This window comes from Topomyia yanbarensis, chromosome 1 (genome assembly GCF_030247195.1).
Source record: "Topomyia yanbarensis strain Yona2022 chromosome 1, ASM3024719v1, whole genome shotgun sequence".
Classification (NCBI taxonomy): Eukaryota; Metazoa; Arthropoda; class Insecta; order Diptera; family Culicidae; genus Topomyia; species Topomyia yanbarensis.
In genome coordinates, this window is record NC_080670.1 from 182,974,289 (window position 1) to 182,993,737 (window position 19,449).

Sequence of the window (19,449 nt, forward strand, 5' to 3'; positions counted from 1 at the left end):
GGGAGCATCCGGTGGCAGCGCTGCTTCAAGATGCTGCGCGTACGTTGTCGCGACATTGGTTTCCCTCAGTTGGTCCAGGTTATACCGCGGCGGGCGCCGGTATTTTACACTGTTCACTACGGATAGTTGTGGACGCAGTTTAATCATCACCAGATAGTGGTCCAAGTCGATGTTAGCGCCCCGATAGGTCCTTACGTCGATAATGTCCGAGAAGTGCCGTCCATCAATCAGAACATGATCAATTTGCGTCTCTGTTTGTTGCGGTGATCTCCAGGTGTATCGGTGCAGGAGGCTGTGCTGGAAGAAGGTGCTCCTTATGGCCATGTTCTTGGAGGTGACGAAATCGATTAGTCTTAAGCCGTTCTCGTTCGTCTGCTGGTAAGCGCTGAACCTTCCAATAACCGGTTTGTATTCCACCTCCTGGCCAACCTGAGCATTAAGGTCGCCGATGACGATCTTGACATCATGTCTTGGGCAGCGATCGTATTCACGCCTCAGCTGCGCGTAGAATTTGTCCTTGTCGTCATCGCTACTTCCGAGGTGGGGACTATGTACGTTAATTATGCTGATGTTGAAGAACAGGCCCTTGATCCTCAACCTGCACATTCTGTCACTGACCGGCCACCATCCGATCACACGCTTTTGCATCTCCCCCACCACCATAAAAGCTATTCCCAGCTCGTGTGTATTGCCGCAGCTCTGGTAGATGGTGTGGTTCCCGCGAAAGACCCGCACCGTAGACCCCTTCCCTTCCCCTTGCGGTCTTTCACTATATCGGCAAGTATGCGAGTGCTCCCGATAAAGTTAAGCGACTTGCAGTTCCATGTCGTTGGTTCCATGTCCCCAGTTTCCAGTCTCTTGTCCGTTTCCGTTGCGTACGTCTGTGCCAATTTTGTCCATCCGAAATTTCTTGTTGGACTTCCTGAGCATGCTATTTTTATGGGCGGCTAGCTAGGTCTGCGCCAATCTTGAAATAACGCTGAAGGATCACGGGAGGAGAGAGATTTGGGCTGAGCGCATATTTAAAGGCAGGGCTGGCCCGCCTTGTCAGGGCTGCTTTAGGGCATGTGGTATTTAGGCCAAGAACGTGTAGAGTCCAGTACCTCCTCCTACCACACCCGCAGTCAGCCCCCGCTACAGGTTCGGGTCGTGAATCACAACTAGTTACTATCGCGACTAAGCATTATCCACCACCTATGACCCGCCCGGTTGCTTGCAGCTCAGCTTCCCACATAGCGTTCCTCCACCACCACGAGGCTCGGGGCTACAGCCTCCAATACCTCCTAATTGACCTATCGACCCCCAATGTCTCCTATAAGCAGATCGTCACCTCTCCCCCTCATCGATCGGGCCAAATCTCTCTCGTTATCTATTTTAAGGTCCAGTGGACTGCGCTCAAGGCTAGAGATATTTATTATCACTGTTTGCCCTCTTAGCTAACTCAGTCGTCGCCAGACTTTGGCCATGGGTAGAGCTATGGAGGGGCATGTTGATGTCTGCCCTCAAAGCCTATCGTTACGATTTCAAAGTATATCAGAGAATACCAGCTTTGTATGGTAGTGACGAGAAAGTCATTCTTTCATGACAAACATTCAAACTGATGTACGTACATTGATTTCTCGAACACGTTAGATATTTTGCGGAAAACTCTTTATTTGTAGTCATGAGACGTTCTACGACTTTAATAAAGTCTCTTAGCACTAAGCCGATTTTGGCTACACCACTGGAACGACGCATCACCATCTTTTCGCAGCGATTACAAACTTCGACTTACTCCAACCACCCACCAAAAAAAAGAACTGTACCATAACTCCCTGGTGTGATTTACTGCCGGCTAAATTATTGACTTTTATTGCTGATGAATCAAAGTTGATGTTTATCCTCGATGTGTACGCTCGCTCGCTCGCCCTGGTCCGGTCCCTTTCCCAGACAGTGCCTTTTTTCGGTGAAAGCAAATATATACGAAATCCCCAATCGGCACAGATTTTCCGCCTCCGTTTGGGTGGGGAATATTGCGCTTCGGCTCGATTAACGCGATGGGTTCGACGCTTTTACGAGCTTTACTGCGAGTTTTATTATCCCCTTTACAGTGAGTTTACTTGAGATATGTAACAATTAAATTCAGACAGTACGATCCAAAGCTTAGTACCGGGTCATTTGGTTAAATGGCGTTGTTTAGGCTTTTCGTGAAAACAGTGTTTGAGAGCGCTCTATATTCTATATACAATGATCATGTGAAAAGTTTAGGGCTATTAATATAGAACTCGTAAAATTTTATAAACTCAGTTCGTATATTTCAAAAACTCATTTGGCTTTGAGATATTTCAAACAACCGAAACCAGACAACTGAGTTCGTCTAATTCAATAATTGAAATGTATTGCTCTTTCACACTCCCCACACAAACACGTAGGATCATCTTCTCAGCCGGTATCATAAGTACTTCCCCTTTGTTTAATTGATACTTATTTACACCCTACAACCGAAAGTGTACCGTCTGTTAGAATATGTTTATCTGTGCCCTTTCATACAAAATACTAAAATGTATCACTTTCACCACAGCTCGACACAAAAGTGACTGCGGTTGGAGGAATGTTTGGACCTTGGCCGCAAAACTTTTCAACTCTCTTCTCTGGCTGGATGGTAATCTAGCATAGCCGAAGGTTACATGGAAAATCGGGTGGAACCCATCGGCCACCCAACCGTGGCTTTCCCTTTTCGCCTATGTCGTACCTACTTCTATGCTCCCGGATGGCAGCTACCTAACCACAATAGTATTTATCATTTTAATCTCATTACATTGGTTGACCTTTTTGTTAGGTTTCCCCCGACTTTGGCAGATAGTAGTACACTGAACGTAGCCACAAGGACTAATTTCTCTAGAGCTGGTTAGCTGGAAAGTGACATCAGTGAAGGAGTGGTTTTCACCCGTGAGAGCCCCAAGCCCCAACTTAATCGGGCATCAGTAATCAGCCTTGAGTTCTAAAAACTGGACATTCGGTGGATATTATGTAGTTGCATGGTAAACGAGCGTTTTTGAATTACTCAAACTCAATTGAACTTTCAAACTGGTCGACCAACTACCATAGATTATAGCCCCCATGGTCATACTTACGCAGTGGACTGCCGCTCTTCAGACTTGTTTAGTGCCAGAGCTCAACAAAAACATTAGTTTATGCTTTCATTTCATTAAACTTTTACTCTAAACTTTATCTACTCCAGTTTATGTCATCACATTTCTTAGATTACATTTTTATGCTTAAACTTCTACTTTCCACCTCGCGACGGAAAGCAAACTCATATTTCTTGGTCACTTTTGAGTACGGTGAAACTCCGCTTATTTAAAAAACGACCTCCCGAAACCGGCAATGCGTACAATGACTTTGTAGTGAAAGGCAACCACGTGTTTTTACATTGGTCTAAAGAATTGCGCCAACTGAAAAAATTCAATCAAACGAGGTTAGATGCCACACAAAACGTTTATTCTGCAGCACGAAAAAAAAAAACAACTCACTTTTGCTTGGTTCCGGACCCTTCGAGACAGTGTCCCAGGATGCTTGGCATTCCAATCTTCTTGTGTTTGCTCACCTATGGAAAAACTTTTCTGCAATGTCAGGTGTCAAGTTACTCCCCTACCATACACGGTAAAGGTACAGCAAGGGGATATGATTTTTAGTTGTTTTCAGGGTGTATATTCCCCGGCGACTCTCCGTGTGTGGTACATAAACTTAGAGCGCAATTGTTTCTCATCCTCTGTGAGTGCGTTCAACACCGAAATCATTCATTGCAAGTTATGATGTAGGAAAAGTACGTTCATGGTGGACCGTGGACGCCCTTTGTGGTTTAATATGATTCTAGATTTTGTTACTCAGAAAAGTAAAATAATCCAAGGAAAAGGTTCTTTCATTCTTTTAACTTAATTTTAGGTATTTTTGAGTTTCGACAGTGAGATATCTGACGTTTAAAATAACGCTCATTGAACATCCATGAACGAACAAATATGTTAATTGAATTTGTGTAAACTTTTGAATGAAACGTTAAAATACTAGCGCCACCACACCAACTTATCCCAAGTATCCGTCAAATCCATTCCGGAACCGGCTCGAAACCCTGAATGGATTCAGTATGGAATCTGGCATTTGAGCTGAATCCACTCAGAAGACCGAACCGGTTCCGGAACGGTTTGACTGCTCTCTAAGAACGGTTGGTTTCAAAATCGCCCAACGAAGGACGTTTGTTGGACCAACGTTGGACAACGTCCGTATAACCACAGAGAACAGACGTCCATCTTTAGCATTCAACTTGTGTAAAATCTCTAACGGTTTCAAAGGTAACTGGGGTATCCAAACCAGGTGCGCTACTGTTGTCATGTTTTTTTGGGGCTGAGTTCGACAGAATAGACAGTGCCCTCTAAGAACGGTTGGTTTCAAAATCGTCCAATAAAGGACGTTCGTTGGACCAATTTGGACAACGTCCAAAAAACCGTTCAACGAACGTCCATCATTGGACCCGTGTTGAACGATTTTGAAACAATTTTTTGGACGTCTCAGTGGGTGGTTATACCTCTACCCAGTCAAACTAGTCCGGAACCGATTCGGACTTCCAGCATGAATTCCAGCTCAAATGCGTCAACCGATAGAGTCGGAATCGGTTGTTTTCTTTGAGCTAGATTCCATGTTGAATCCATCCAGAATTTCGAACTGGTTCCGGAATCGATTTGACGGATAGTTGGGATAGATTGGTGTGGCGGCGCTAGTGTTTATCGTATATTAATTCAAATGTTTACACATGTTTTTTTAAATATTTTTGTTCGATCAGGGATGTCTGTTCTCTGTGGTATAACCGTTCAACAAAGGTCCATTGTTGGACCCGTATCGAACGGTTTTGAAACAATTAATCGCCGATTATAAACTGATTGGGCTTCTCAGTGGAAAACAGGGATAGCAAGTACCCAGTGAGCAAATTTTCTGCAGAGACCACTCTGCTAGATTTCTGTAAGTCTTGGTTTGGCAGCCCTGTCAGATTTCTGCGCGTATCCTGTCGGGTTAGTTGAGCTAGGGAGAACTCGGTTTCGCTCGCGTTTTCTGGCAAATGTTGACAGGAACCGAGCAAAATCCTGGCATAACTCGGACATAAACTGTGCAAAGATCCTGGCAATTCCTACCTGGTCTGCCAAAGATGTGGTAGAAAGCATGCAGAGATCTTGGCCGCACATTTCTGGCTGGATTCTGAATAAAAGTGAGCAGCTTCGGTTGGTTTAACCGCTTCTGTCAGAAACGGTTGTTGCATTTGAGCGAACATTGAAGAACATTGAAGACATCCATGATCGAACAAAAATATTTAAAAAACGTGTGTAAACATTTGAATTAATATACGATAAACATTAGCGCCGCCACACCAACCTATCCCAACTATCCGTCAAATCCATTCCGGAACCGGTTCGAAATCTTGAATGGATTCAGTATGGAATCTTGCTCAAAGAAAACAACCGATCCCGTCTTTATCGGTTGATGCATTTGAGCTGGAATTCATGCTGGAAGTTCGAACCGGTTCCAGACTAGTTTGACTGGGTAGATGAATAACCGCTGTCAATTCTGTCGAACTCAGCCACAAAAAAAGCTGTTGGGATGGCAACCACTGCCACTGCGATATGCCCGATTGCGCAGTCTCTGCTGTGCTAGTGTCTCTATAAAGTAAAACGCAATAACAATCAACTGTATTTTTCAAGTACTCTTCAAGTTTTGTTTAATCTTTATACGTTGTTTTTCCTGGTGATCCGAAACCAAAACCACTTTAGGTTATGGGCCTAGGAACGTATAGTTTTAAAAAATAAGTAGATTTTGAAAGTTTTGTTTTTCGGATGATGGCAGAAGAAGGCGGCGAGCGATACCATCTTGCGCTCTTTGATGGTACCAATTACACCGCTTGGAAATTCCGGATGAGGGTGCTTTTGGAGGAGCACGACCTTCTGATTTGCCTGGAAGCGGAGGTTGGTGATATGGACGAGCTGAAGGTGGAAGAAGCTGATACGCCGGCTGTCAAACTGGAAAAAGAACGGAAGATGGAAAAGCGGAAGAAACAGGAACGAAAATGTAAGTCAATGATAATCTCCCGGATCCACGACTCACAGCTGGAGTACGTCCAGGAGAAAAGAACTCCGAAAGAGATTTCGGACACATTACAGCGGATATTTGAAAGGCGCAGTATTGCGAGTCGAATGCATCTTAAGCGTTCAATGTTGGACTTGCGTTTCGATAGCGGTTCATTGCAAGAGCACTTTCTACGATTTGATCGCCTCGTCAGAGACTACCGGAACACTGGCGCTGAGATGGAGGAACTGGACGTGGTTTGTCATTTGTTACTGACATTGGGCCAGTCGTACTCTACTGTTGTGACGGCTCTAGAAACGATGCCAGAGGAGAATATAGGTATCGAGTTCGTCAAATGCCGGTTGTTAGATGAGGAAATCAAGAGAAGTGGAATAGGTGTCGAGTTGGTTGCGGGAAAAGGCGATGGTACAACATTTGCAGGTTCGAAACAATATTTGAAAAAGAAACTGAAATCACAGAGAACAGACGTCCATCTACAGCATTCAACTTGTGTAAAATCTCTAACGGTTTCGAAGGTAGTTGGGATATCCAAACCAGGTGCGCTACAGTCGTCATGTTTTTTTGTGGCTGAGTTCGACAGAATTGACAGCGGTTATTCCTCTACCCAGTCAAACTAGTCCGGAACCGGTTCGGACTTCCACCATGAATTCCAGCTCAAATGCATCAACCGATTGAGTCGGAATCGGTTGTTTTCTTTGAGCAAGATTCCATACTGAATCCATTCAGGATTTCGAACCGGTTCCGGAATGGATTTGACGGATAGTTGGTATAGAGTGTGGCGGCGCTAGTGTTTATCGTATATTAATTCAAATGTTTACACACGTTTTTTAAATATTTTTGTTCGATCATGGATGTCTGTTCTCTGTGCTGAAATGTTTCGGCTGCAAAAAGGAAGACCATAAGCTCGTCGACTGTCCGGATAAAAAGAAGAAGTTTCCACCGAAGGCACAGCAGAATTCGAAGGCAAATATTGCCGAAGCAAGCGGAAATAAAGATGTTTGTTTTGTGGGTGTAAGTGGCGGAATCGAGCCGCGAGTCGGGCAGAAGGCCAAGTAGTTCGTCGATTCTGGACCGACAGATCACCTCGTGCGGGACAAGCAGTTATTTACAGAGCTTCGACGACTGAAAGATCCGGTCGTTATTGCAGTGGCAAAAGACGGTGAAAGTATTGTGGCGAATCATTGTAGAACGGTGAAAGTTCTGTCGGTAGTGAATGATAAATCGATTAGTTGCACTATTAAGGACGTTCTTTATGTTCTTGGACTTCGATGCAACCTGTTTTCAGTTTTGAAAGTGAAGAAAGCAGGTATGCGAGTCGTATTCGTAAACGGAAAAGCGTTAATATTCAACGGTTCCGATATCGTCGCGTGTGCGCTGCGCCGGGATAAGTTGTACGAACTTGATTTTGTCGTGACCAATGAACAGATCAAAAGTGAAACCTCGTTAGTTGTGTGGTCCAGTGACACCAGTTGGAATAAACGGAACGAGATACTTTGTCACATTCATCGATGACTGGAGCCACTTTACGATGGTGTTTCTATTGCGGTCAAAGGATGAGGTGGCTGAGAGCTTTGAGGAGTATGAGGCTCTTGTTTCCACCAAATTCGGAACAAAGATCTCACGTTTGAGGTGCGACAATGGCGATGAGTATAAATCAAAACGTTTTCTTAAATTCTGCAAAGCCACGGGGATCCAATTAGAGTGGACAGTACCTTACACTCCTGAACAAAACGGGGTCAGCGAGCGTATGAATCGATCGCTCGTTGAAAAGACTCGTGCAATGTTGGTGAAATCAGGGATCGACAAATGTTTTTGGGGTCAGGCTGTGCAGACGGCAGCATTTCTCATGAATAGAAGTCCGACAAATGCTGTAGATGTAAAGAAAACACCCTACGAGTTGTGGGAATCCAGGAAGCCCGATATTTCGAAGCTACGTGTGTTTGGAGCTACGGTGATCGCGCACATTCCGAAAGAGCATAGGAGAAAATTAGATGCTAAAGCTTGTAAAGGGATTTTTATTGGATATGCTCACAATGGTTATCGTATTTGAAATCCGGAAAAGAAACATGTTATTATTGCCCGTGATGTTGATTTTCTGGAGACTGGTGATGATGATGTGAAACGCGGTGGTTCCGAAGTGAACAATCAGTACTTCTGGGTACCGGATGAGTCACAAGAAGCTACGAAGGAGTCAGCGAAAGCTCCTGTAGTCGAAGACGAAGTCATATCGGATGATGAGTTTAACAGTTTCATCGAATCCGAGGCTGATGGGAACGACGATACTCTCATGGATTCGTACCAGATCACCAGATCGCAGCGGAAACGGAAGCCACCCGGATGGCAGAAGGATTTCGAAATGGAATATGCCAGCTTTGCATTGAATGCAATGAACTTTGTTGAGGACATTCCGAGTACAATTTCTGAGCTGCGGAAGCGAGACGATTGGGACAAGTGGAGAGTTGCTGTGAATGAAGAGATAGAGTCGTTACGGAAAAATAATACTTGGACACTTGTCAAGTTACCAGAGGGACGTTCTGCGATCAGTTGCAAGTGGGTTTTTGCTGTGAAGAGAGGACATGATGGTTCCCCTAAGTACAAAGCTCGGTTTCAGCCAGCGGAAAGGCTTCGAATACACTGAAACGTATTCCCCAGTGGCAAGGTTGGACACGATTAGAACAGTGTTGGCAATAGCAAATCAAAACAAGATGCAGATCCATCAAATGGACGTCAAGACGGCCTTTTTGAATGGTTCGTTAGACGAAGAGATTTACATGACCCAGCCTGACGGGTTTCAGCAGGGGAATAACTTAGTTTGCCGACTGAAACGTTCCATCTATGGTTTGAAGCAAGTTTCTCGCGCGTGGAATACTAGATTCCATGAGTTTGTACAGAAATTGGGTTTCATTCGAAGTGAAAACGACCAATGCCTTTATGTACGTGACAACGGGAAGGAAAAAGTCGTTATGGTTCTCTATGTAGATGACATATTGTTAGCTAGTTGTTCTCTGAAGGCATTGTGCATAGTGAAACGTCTGTTGGCTGGAGAGTACGAGATGACTGATATGGGAGAAGCACAGCAATTCCTTAGGAATATGCAGAGCGGTGTCTTGAAGATTAGTCACAAGGAGTATTTCAGGGCTTTGCTGAAACGCTTTGAAATGACGGAATGTAAACCGATTTCGACGCCGATGGAGAATAGGCTGCGATTGACCAAAGGAACGGATAAGCTACGGACGAGTAAACCTTATCGAGAGCTAATAGGCTGCTTGATGTATGCGGCTCTGACAACTAGGCCAGATTTATCGGCAGCAGCAAACTTTTTCAGCCAGTTTCAAGTTTGCCCGAATGAAGAACACTGGGTTCATCTTAAGCGCGTGCTGCGGTACATCAGAGGTACGATGGATGTCGGATTAGTTTACACGGCTGGTGAAAGCAAACCATTGTTGGAAGTCTATTCGGATGCGGACTGGGCGAACGACATAACTGACCGCTGATCAGTGACGGGTTGTGTGTTCAAAGTGGTGGGCTGTACAGTAAGCTGGATTACGAGGAAGCAACATACGGTGTCACTGTCCTCGACGGAGGCAGAACTTGCAGCTCTGTGTACTACAGTGTGTCATACTCTCTGGATGAAACGAATCCTGGGTGATTTGGGAATGCGTTTAGTGAGTCCAATTAGGGTTTGTGAGGACAACCAGTCGACCATAAAGATTGCAGAGGATTCGCGGAATAATGGAAGGCTCAAACATGTGGATACCAAGTTTCATTTCTTGAAGGACTTACTACAGCAAGATGTAATCAAGATTGACTACGTGCGGTCCGAAGATCAACAGGCGGATATAATGACAAAGAGTTTACCGACGTCTGCGTTTAAAAAACTGTGCGTGGAGCTAGATTTGGAGCGTTGCTGTGGTTGAGCAGGGGTGTTGGGATGGCACCCACTGCCACTGCGATATGCCCGATTGCGCAGTCTCTGCTGTGCTAACGGCATCTGACTAGAGTGTCTCTATAAACTAAAACGCAATAACAATCAACTGTATTTTTCAAGTGCTCTTTATTAAAACGTAGTTTAATATTTATACGTTATTTTTCCTGGTGATCCGAAACCAAAACCACTTTAAAAGCATGACGACAGTAACGCACCTGGTTTGGATATCCCAACTACCCAACAACTGAAGATGGACGTCTGTTCTCTGTGATACAGGCGTAGACCTGTTGTCTACACCGAGTTCGTGACTGGGTGTGGCATAACCGCGGACCCAATCTCCACACAAGCTTGTCTATAGAGCTGCGAGCCAGCGCTGTCGGTAGTGAGGCCAGGGCCAAATATAACCGACTTATGGCTACAAAGTATAAAAATCACGTGCGGATATTCATCGATGGTTCCAACGCTATCTCGGTGTTTTCTGCCGAAGCGTCGGCTATCGCGCTTGCCCGTCGTTGTACTGTCTGACTCTCTGGCGGCCATATCCGCCCTCGAGACGGGGAAATCCCGCCACCTCTTCATCGAGGCCGAGTATGACTCACTCAACACAATTTATTGGGTCTCCGGTCACTGCAGCAGTTGAACGTCTGGCGGCCAGGGGAAAACACACTAGCCGACGTTTCACTCGACTCATCCCGGCCGCAGATATTTTGGGCCAGCTGAAGTCAGGGATTACCGAAGGCTTAGTACGTCACTGGCGCGATAAAACTGGACATTTTCAGCGAATCACAGACTCGCTCGGCCGCTGGACAGACCGGACTGATACCCAGTCACCAAATTTTCTGGCAGAGATTCCTCTGCTAGATTTCTGTAAGTCTTGGTTTGGCAGCCCTATCACCTATTGCGCGCATCCTGTCGGGTTAGTTGAACTAGGCCAAACACGGTTTTGCTCCCGTTTTCTGGCAAATTTTGACAGGAACCGAGCAAAACCCTGGCATAATTCAGAAATAAATCCTGCAAAGATCCTGGCAATTCCTACCTGGTAGAATTTAGCACGAATCGAGCAAAACATCTGACAAAGATGTGGCAGGAAGCGTACAGAAATCTTGACCGTGCATTCCGGTTTGGATTCTGGCTAAAAGTGAGCAGCATCGGTTAGTTTAACCGATTCTGTCAGAAACGGTTGTTGCATTTGAGCGATTTTTTTACCAGGAATCTCGGAAAAATCGCGCAAAATACTGGCAGAAACGTTGTCAGAATCAATTTCGCTTTGCTCAACTTTTCCTAAGATTCTGCTTGCCACCACAGAGAACAGACATCCATGATCGAACAAAAATATTTAAAAAACGTGTGTAAACATTTGAATTAATATACGATAAACACTAGTGCCGCCACACAAACCTATCCTAACTATCCGTCAACTCCATTCCGCAACCGGTTCGAAATCCTGAATGGATTCCGTATGGAATCTTGCTCAAAGAAAACAACCGTTTCCGACTCTATCGGTTGATTCATTTGAGCTGGAATTCATGCTGGAAGTCCGAACCGGTTCCGGACTAGCTTGACTGGGTAGAGGAATAACCGCTGTCAATTCTGTCGAACTCTGCCAAAAAAAACATGACAACAGTAGCACACCTGGTTTGGATATTCCCCGCTACCTTCGAAACCGTTAGAGATTTTACACAAGTTGAATGCTGAAGATGGACGTCTGTTCTCTGTGTTGCCACGGTGACTGGGCAAAACAGATCGATTGTAACCCTCTAAAACGGTTGGTTTCAAAATCGACCAACGAAGGACGTTTGTTGGACCTACGTTGGACGACGTCCAAATAACCGTTCAACAGACGTTCTTCGTTGGACCCGTGTTGAACGATTTTGAAACAATTTTTTGGACGTCTCAGTGCCCTCTAAGAACGGTTGGTTTCAAAATCGTCCAATGAAGGACGTTCGTTGGACCAATTTGGACAACGTCCAAATAACCGTTCAACGAACGTCCATCGTTGGACCCGTGTTGAACGATTTTGAAACAACTTTTTGGACGTCTCAGTGGGTGGGAATGCTAAGGTGCGATTCTATTTTTCGAGCACTTTTTTGGATCAGATTTAGAACAGTTCGACTATTCGTGTTCTAAATTTTCTACAATTTAGAACACGAATAGTATGTGTGACTACTGACAGCAGAAAAAGCAACAAGAGTCACATAGTGATAAACAATAACAAAATCGAATAAAAAATATTTAGAACAGGTGGCTAAATCATCGCATTGGGAACATCGTGTTCTAAATGTATATTGACAGATCCAGATTATCCGACGGCTTGCCCTTTTGAAACAAAACATTGCGAACAGCCTTTGTCAGCAATTGTTTTACATTCGCACAAAGAACGTCTAAGGAAATTTTAACAGAAATAGATTCTCGCTTTGCAGTGTAGCAGTCTAAAATGGAACCATGAAGGCAAAAATGGATACAAACACTTTGAAAATCTGATTTGCTCAGCTTTCGTGTTAGAGTAGTGAATTTACCGAAATGAATAATATGCAGTTTAAAAGGTAAAGAGGTAAAAATGAATATAAAAACTAAACCAAAATATAATGTGTATTTCTATTGAGAACAATTAATTCCAAAACAAAACATGGTTCAGTTAACTTTTTTAAAATTTTAAAATATTTAAAAAACGTGTGTAAACATTTGAATTAATATACGATAAATACTAGCGCCGTCACACCAATCTATCCCAACTATCCGTCAAGTCCATTCCGGAACCGGTTCGAAATCCTGAATGGATTCAGTATGGAATCTTGCTCAAAGAAAACAACCGATTCCGACTCTATCGGTTGATGCATTTGAGCTGGAATTCATGCTGGAAGTCCGAACCGGTTCCGGAGTAGTTTGACTGGGTAGAGGAATAACCGCTGTCAATTCAGTCTAACTCAGCCACAAAAAACATGACGACAGTAGCGCACCTGATTTGGATATCCCAACTACCTTCGAAACCGTTAGAGATTTTACACAAGTTGAATGCTGAAGATGGACGTGTGTTCTCTGTGCAGACACTTTATACACAGACTAGCGAAGTGTAAAAAATGCATCCAAACGGACTGCCAAAAAGTGCAGCCAAACGAGCACGTCATGCCAGTTTACATTCATGGTTGCTAGTTTCCTATGTTTGTCTCCGCAAGTCTGTGTATAAAGTGTCTGTAGCCGTGCATATAAAATTATTAGAAAACTGGTAGGTAGATTAGGTGATGCCACGATGTCGTTTCATTTCCTACGAACTAAAACAAGTAAAGCTATAGAGTAGTAACTGTTCTTCTTTCACCACAGTGCAGTAATGAAGAAAAAAAAAGAACGGTAGACTGAGAGGTTCTTCCACATCGTCTGGATGCTACGATCGGAAGCAGTCATTATTCTCTTCAGAACAAAGAGCCCTTTATTACGAGAAATCTGGTCCACCACCCGTAAAATGCACACGGCCTGGGTTGTGCGTTTTCTACGATTTGACGATCCTCTTCTGGTAAACCTTGGTAAAGTAATGCGGGAGGGTGGAGGTCGACGGTAGAGGCGTTTAATGGAAAACTTACTCAACCGTTATTGATACAATTTCAATAACTTTGAACTAATTGAATATTTTCGGGCTGGGAGTATATTCTCGGCTTGCTGCACAGCTCATTCGACTGGCGGTGTTTTGAGCTGAACTGTTTGTTCTGCTGAGTCAAGAGAAAAATACAAGTTTCATCAAAATTCCATGAAAATGGAAAATTAGTCTGGGTAAATGCTTTGTTCCGCACAACAATGGAAGCATTATTCTAGATTTCTTTTGATAGTTGAAGCATGAGGTATGTTTGCGTACGTAAAGTGCACTTATTTAAATCCATAGACGTAATAGTCTGACGTTTCTTACGGAGGAAGATCAGATAGGTATTTTTATTAGAGTTTGATATACCATGGACGTGAAATTGACTTTAGTGTTATTGGTGACTGGCTTAGGACAAATCTTGGTCCGAAACCAGAAGCAACTTTTGCATTATTAATGTTAGTTCTACAAATTAAGAAATTTAATGCAACAATACTGTTGATATTTTTTACCAAACATTACAAAAAATACGGCATTACGAGCAGTACAACGTGAGTTATGTAGGTTCAAAATCTCATGCAACACATCTGAAAAAAAATTCAAACGAGAACCCTTTTTTGAAAGGTACTTCAGCTCGGGTTTCAACTTATCGATGCTCAACCAAACACCTCATCCCCCCTCAAGAGCACTCTCTCTTTCTCCAGAAACCAAGATTGATGACTGAGTCTACTGCAACTACCGTTTTTCAGCCCGCAGAACTGAAAACGTACGACATGCCGTAGGTGTTTCTTTCCCGCAATGTTATAGAAGGTAGAATCGTTTCGACTGGAATCATAGCTCGCACGGCTATCACCCTCACTTCGTTCCGCCTTTTCGGTGTCAATTATGCCAAGAACCTCGTTCGCTGTCAATCACATTAGTACGAGTTCCAACTCCCAGAAGTGTATGTGTGTATGTCTGTATGCAGGGGAGTGAAAGCAGCTCAAAAGTACTTCTCACTTCATAGCATTTTGCAACAATCCGCTCGTTTGCAGGTCCCTTTTCTCATTTTCCATAGTGCATGCGTGCGTTCTTTTGGCGTTTGAGAAGTTTAAAGTATGTTACATGATTTTGTTCCGGAGCTGCACAGAACAACTTTTCACCTTTCATGCCGCTGTTCAAGAGTGTTTTACGAAAACAACAACAACTACAACAACCATACATCAGGGTAAACTCGACTGCCGATTGAATTTTGTTTTGGAATGCGATGCTATGTCAGTTTGATATTCCAATAAGTGCAAACATTTAATATATATATTCCGATCGAAGGAATGTTGGCGTCTTTTGAGAAGAAAGAGTTTGTACAATTTGATGACATGGTTCGATGGGTTCCTTAGAAATATGTAATACTGATAATAAAGGTGAGGCGTGCACCTTGTTATTATATCAGTTTCGCATATCTATTGTTAAAACCGAGGTTAAAATATAAGGGTGACTGCTTATTTAATCACATACTAACCACAGAGAACAGACATCCATGATCGAACAAAAATGTTTAAAAAACGTGTGTAAACATTTGAATTAATATACGATAAACACTAGTGCCGCCACACCAACCTATCCCAACTATCCGTCAAATCCATTCCGGAACCGGTTCGAAATCCCGATTGGATTCAGTATGGAATCTTGCTCAAAGAAAACAACCGATTCCGACTCTATCGGTAGATGCATTTGAGCTGGAAGTCCGAACCGGTTCCGGACTAGTTTGCCTGGGTAGAGGTATAACCGCCCTCTAAGAACGGTTGGTTTCAAAATCGCCCAATGAATGACGTTCGTTGGACCAATTTGGACAACGTCCAAATAACCGTTCAACAAACGTCCATCGTTCGACCCGTGTTGAACGATTTTGAAACAATTTTTTGGACGTCTCAGTGGGCGCTGTCAATTCTGTCGAACTCAGCCACAAAAAAACATGACGACAGTAGCGCACCTGGTTTGGATATCCCAATTATGTTTGGAACCGTTAGAGATTTTACACAAGTTGAATGCTGTAGATGGACGTCTGTTCTCTATGATATGGGCTTTACTACCATATGAATTAGTTTTCACTCCGACTCGATCATTCGAAGCGAAATGGTTTCGCGGTTGAATATGTTATTCTCGTTGAAGGCCTTCCTAGCAATGGATTATCTCTATACAATTTCCCTTTCTAATTGAAATAAATTATGCTCCATATCGGGCCAGATTTTGTTTTCCTCGGCAACCGATTTGCCATTTTAGATATCATGTTTTCCCAGAACAAAACTTATCGGATTTGTTTATCATGAAAAACGAGGCTCCGTTCCCCGCACGGAATGTGTATGAGTTTAATTTGTACCGAGAACCGCTTCTCGTATCCATTTCTGCTGGAAACCTCATTTCATATTCTCGTACGGATCTGGATCTGCGTCTAATGCAAACTGCCATCGCTTATATATGAAGTGGTGAGTACATATTAGCGTCAGAGATTTCGCACCTCGAATCACGTCCTATCGTTTGAAACCTACTGCAAGCTTTTATGCTTTTGCCGCATTCAACGGTAGCGGTTTTTTTTTCAGGAAAAAGAAAGAAAAGACCAACTGACAGGACGTACCGTATTGGTACCGGTAACCGGAGAGTTAGGGCTTTGATTGAAGAATAAACACTGGTTTAGGAAAAAGAGCGATACTCGCAAAAGTAACCAAAACAAGTTTTCTTCACCGACTTAATTATATGCATTAAACGCAATAAATTAACTTAGAAATGTTTTGTTATTTAGATTCAAATCCGCACAAAAAGGCTGATAGCACTTCAAAGTATCGCTCTTCCGAACTTAATGCAAACAATTCGGGCGAAAAAATGATTGACGGTAACCCTTGGGTGAAACATTCATATTTATATATCTGGGATTTAATCAGCCTGCTAAAATAATTATTACAAAAGTTCGAATGAATTACTATTTCTATTGAAATATTGTTAATATTCCGGTTCAAGCGAGGTATACTATCAACACCTAATCGCTGTGAAATGGCATCCATAAACTAACAAATATATTTAAAAAAAACTTGTGTAAACATTTAAATGAATATAAGTTAAAACACTAGCGCCGCCACTCCGGCTTTTCCCAACTATTTGTCAAACCAATTCCGAAATCGTTTCGGAATCCTTAATGGATTCAGCATGGATTGCAGCTCAAAGGAAACAACCGATTCTGACTCAATCGGTTGGGGTCAGGCCCCTGCTACGCAGCCATTTTCCCCTAAGACAGTCGCCTTGTGCCTGTCACCAAATTTTCTGGCAAAGACCGTTCTACTAAATTTCTATCAGTCAGCCCAGACAGCCCTGTTAGATTTCTGCACGCATCCTGTCGGGTTAGTTGAATTAGGGCGAATTCGGTTTCGCTCGCTTTTTCTGGCTAATTTTGACAGGAACCGAGCAAAACCCTGGCATAACTCGGAAATAAACCGTGCAAAGATCCTGTCAATTCCTACCTGGTAGAATTTAGCACGAATCGAGCAAAACATCTGACAAAGATGTGGCAGGAAGCGTACAGAAATCTTGACCGTTCATTCCTGGCTGGATTCTGCGAAAAGTGAGCTGCATCGGTTGGTTTAGCCGCTTCTGTCAGAAACGGTTGTTGCATTTAATTTTCTGTCAGAATTCTCGCAAAAATCGCGAAAAATGCTGGTAGAATCTCTGCCAGAAACAATTTGGCTTTGCTCACCTTCTGCTAACTTTCTGCTAGGACATGGTGACTGGGTGCGCAGTAGTGAAATAAAGTCTGCCGGTTCAAATGCGGTTATGAACGGTTTTTCGTGCCGGATTTCTGCCAGGCACGCACTGGCAGACCGGTTTTGTGCCACTCTGGGTTTTTCTTTTTTCTTTCTAAATTTTAAATATATTTATAATTAAATCTTTAGTAATTGGTGACAAAATCCGTATTACATACCGTCACAGAGAACAGACGTCCATCTTCAGCATTCAACTTGTGTAAAATCTCTAACGGTTTCGAAGGTAGTTTGGATATCTAAACCAGGTGCGCTACTGTCGTCATGTTTTTTGTGGTTGAGTGCGACAGAATTGACAGCGGTTATTCCTCTACCCAGTCAAACTAGTCCGGAACCGATTCGGACTTCCAGCATGAATTCCAGCTCAAATGCGTCAACCTATAGAGTCGGAATCGGTTGTTTTCTTTGAGCTAGATTCCATGCAGAATCCATCCAGGATTTCGAACCGGTTTCGGAATCGATTTGACGGATAGTTGGGATAGATTGGTGTGGCGGCGCTAGTGTTTTTAGTATATTAATTCAAATGTTTACACACGTTTTTTAAATATTTTTGTTCGATCATGGATGTCTGTTCTCTGTGATACCGTGTTTGAAGCAAAATCTTAGTTCCTCCTCTTTTCATCTGCCAAAAGGATCCTTCTTGTTAATTTGATATTATAAATGTAAATATGGCGAAAATTAAACAGAGATAAACCAAAGAGAGCGCCATTTTGATAATTTTGACAAATGCCGAAATCCTGGCCGGTCAAAGCATTCGGAATTTGATTCGGAATCCTGGATGGAGTCAGTATGGATTCCAAATCAAATGTAACAACCGATTCTGAGTCGGAATCGGTTGTTGTATTTGATTTGGAATCCATAATGACTCCATTCAGAAATCCGAACCGGTTCCGGAATGAGTTTAACTGTCCAGTAAGCAAATTTTCAGGAAGAGACCGCTGTGCTAGATTTCTGTAAGTCTTGGTTTCGCAGGCCTGTCAGATTTCTGCACGTATCCTGTCGGGTTAGTTGAGCTAGGGCGAACTCGGTCTCGCTCGCGTTTTCTGGCAAATTTTGACAGGAACCGAGCTAAACCCTGGCATAACTCGGACATAAACTGTGCAAAGATCCTGGTATTTCCTACCTGGTAGAATTTAGCACGAATCGAGCAAAACATCTGACAAAGATGTAGCAGGAAGCGTGCAGAGATCTTGGCCGTACATTTCTGGCTCGATTCTGGATAAAAGTGAGCAGCATCGGTTGGTTTAACCGCTTCTGTCAGAAACGGTTGTTGCATTTGAGCGAATTCGCTGCCAGAATTTTCGCCCAAATCGTGCAAAATGCTCGCAGAAACTCTGCCAGCATCAATTTCGCTTTGCTCAACTTTTGCTAACTTTCTGCTTGTCACGCTGACCGGGTGGGTGACTGGTTCCCGGTCAAACCATTCGGAATTTGATTTGGAATCCTGAATGGAGTCATTATGGATTCCAAATCAAATGCAACAACCGATTCTGAGTCGGAATGTGCCGGCCCACTGAGAAGCCCAAAAAATTGTTTCAAAATCGTTCAACAAGGGTTCATCGATGGACGTCTGTTAAACGGTTATTTGGATGTCGTCCAACATTGGTTTAACGAAAGTTCTTCATTGAATGATTTCGAACCTACCGTTCTTAGGCGGCAGGAATCCATACTTAATTCATTCAGGATTTCGAACCGTTTCCGGAATGGTTTTGGCGACTAGTTGGGAGAGCTGGTGTAGTGGCGCTAGTGTTTTAGCGTATATTAATTCAAATGTTTATACAAGTTCTTTTTCAATATATTTGTTCGTTCGTCTGTTCTATGTGCTAAAACTTTCAACTAATAGAGACGCGTGAATCGGAACCTAGCGATTTGGTTTTTTTTATTTCGATTATCGCAGTAGTTGGGGCGCTCAAAAAGTTCTTAAAAGTCGGTTCTCACGGTAAAGATGGACAAGTCTGTCTATGCCAGGAGACATGCTGGTGAACTCGGGTGATTCGTAGTTATGTTGCCTAAGCTCGATCCTCATCAGTAGAAGACAAAAGTTAAGCCCGTAAGATATT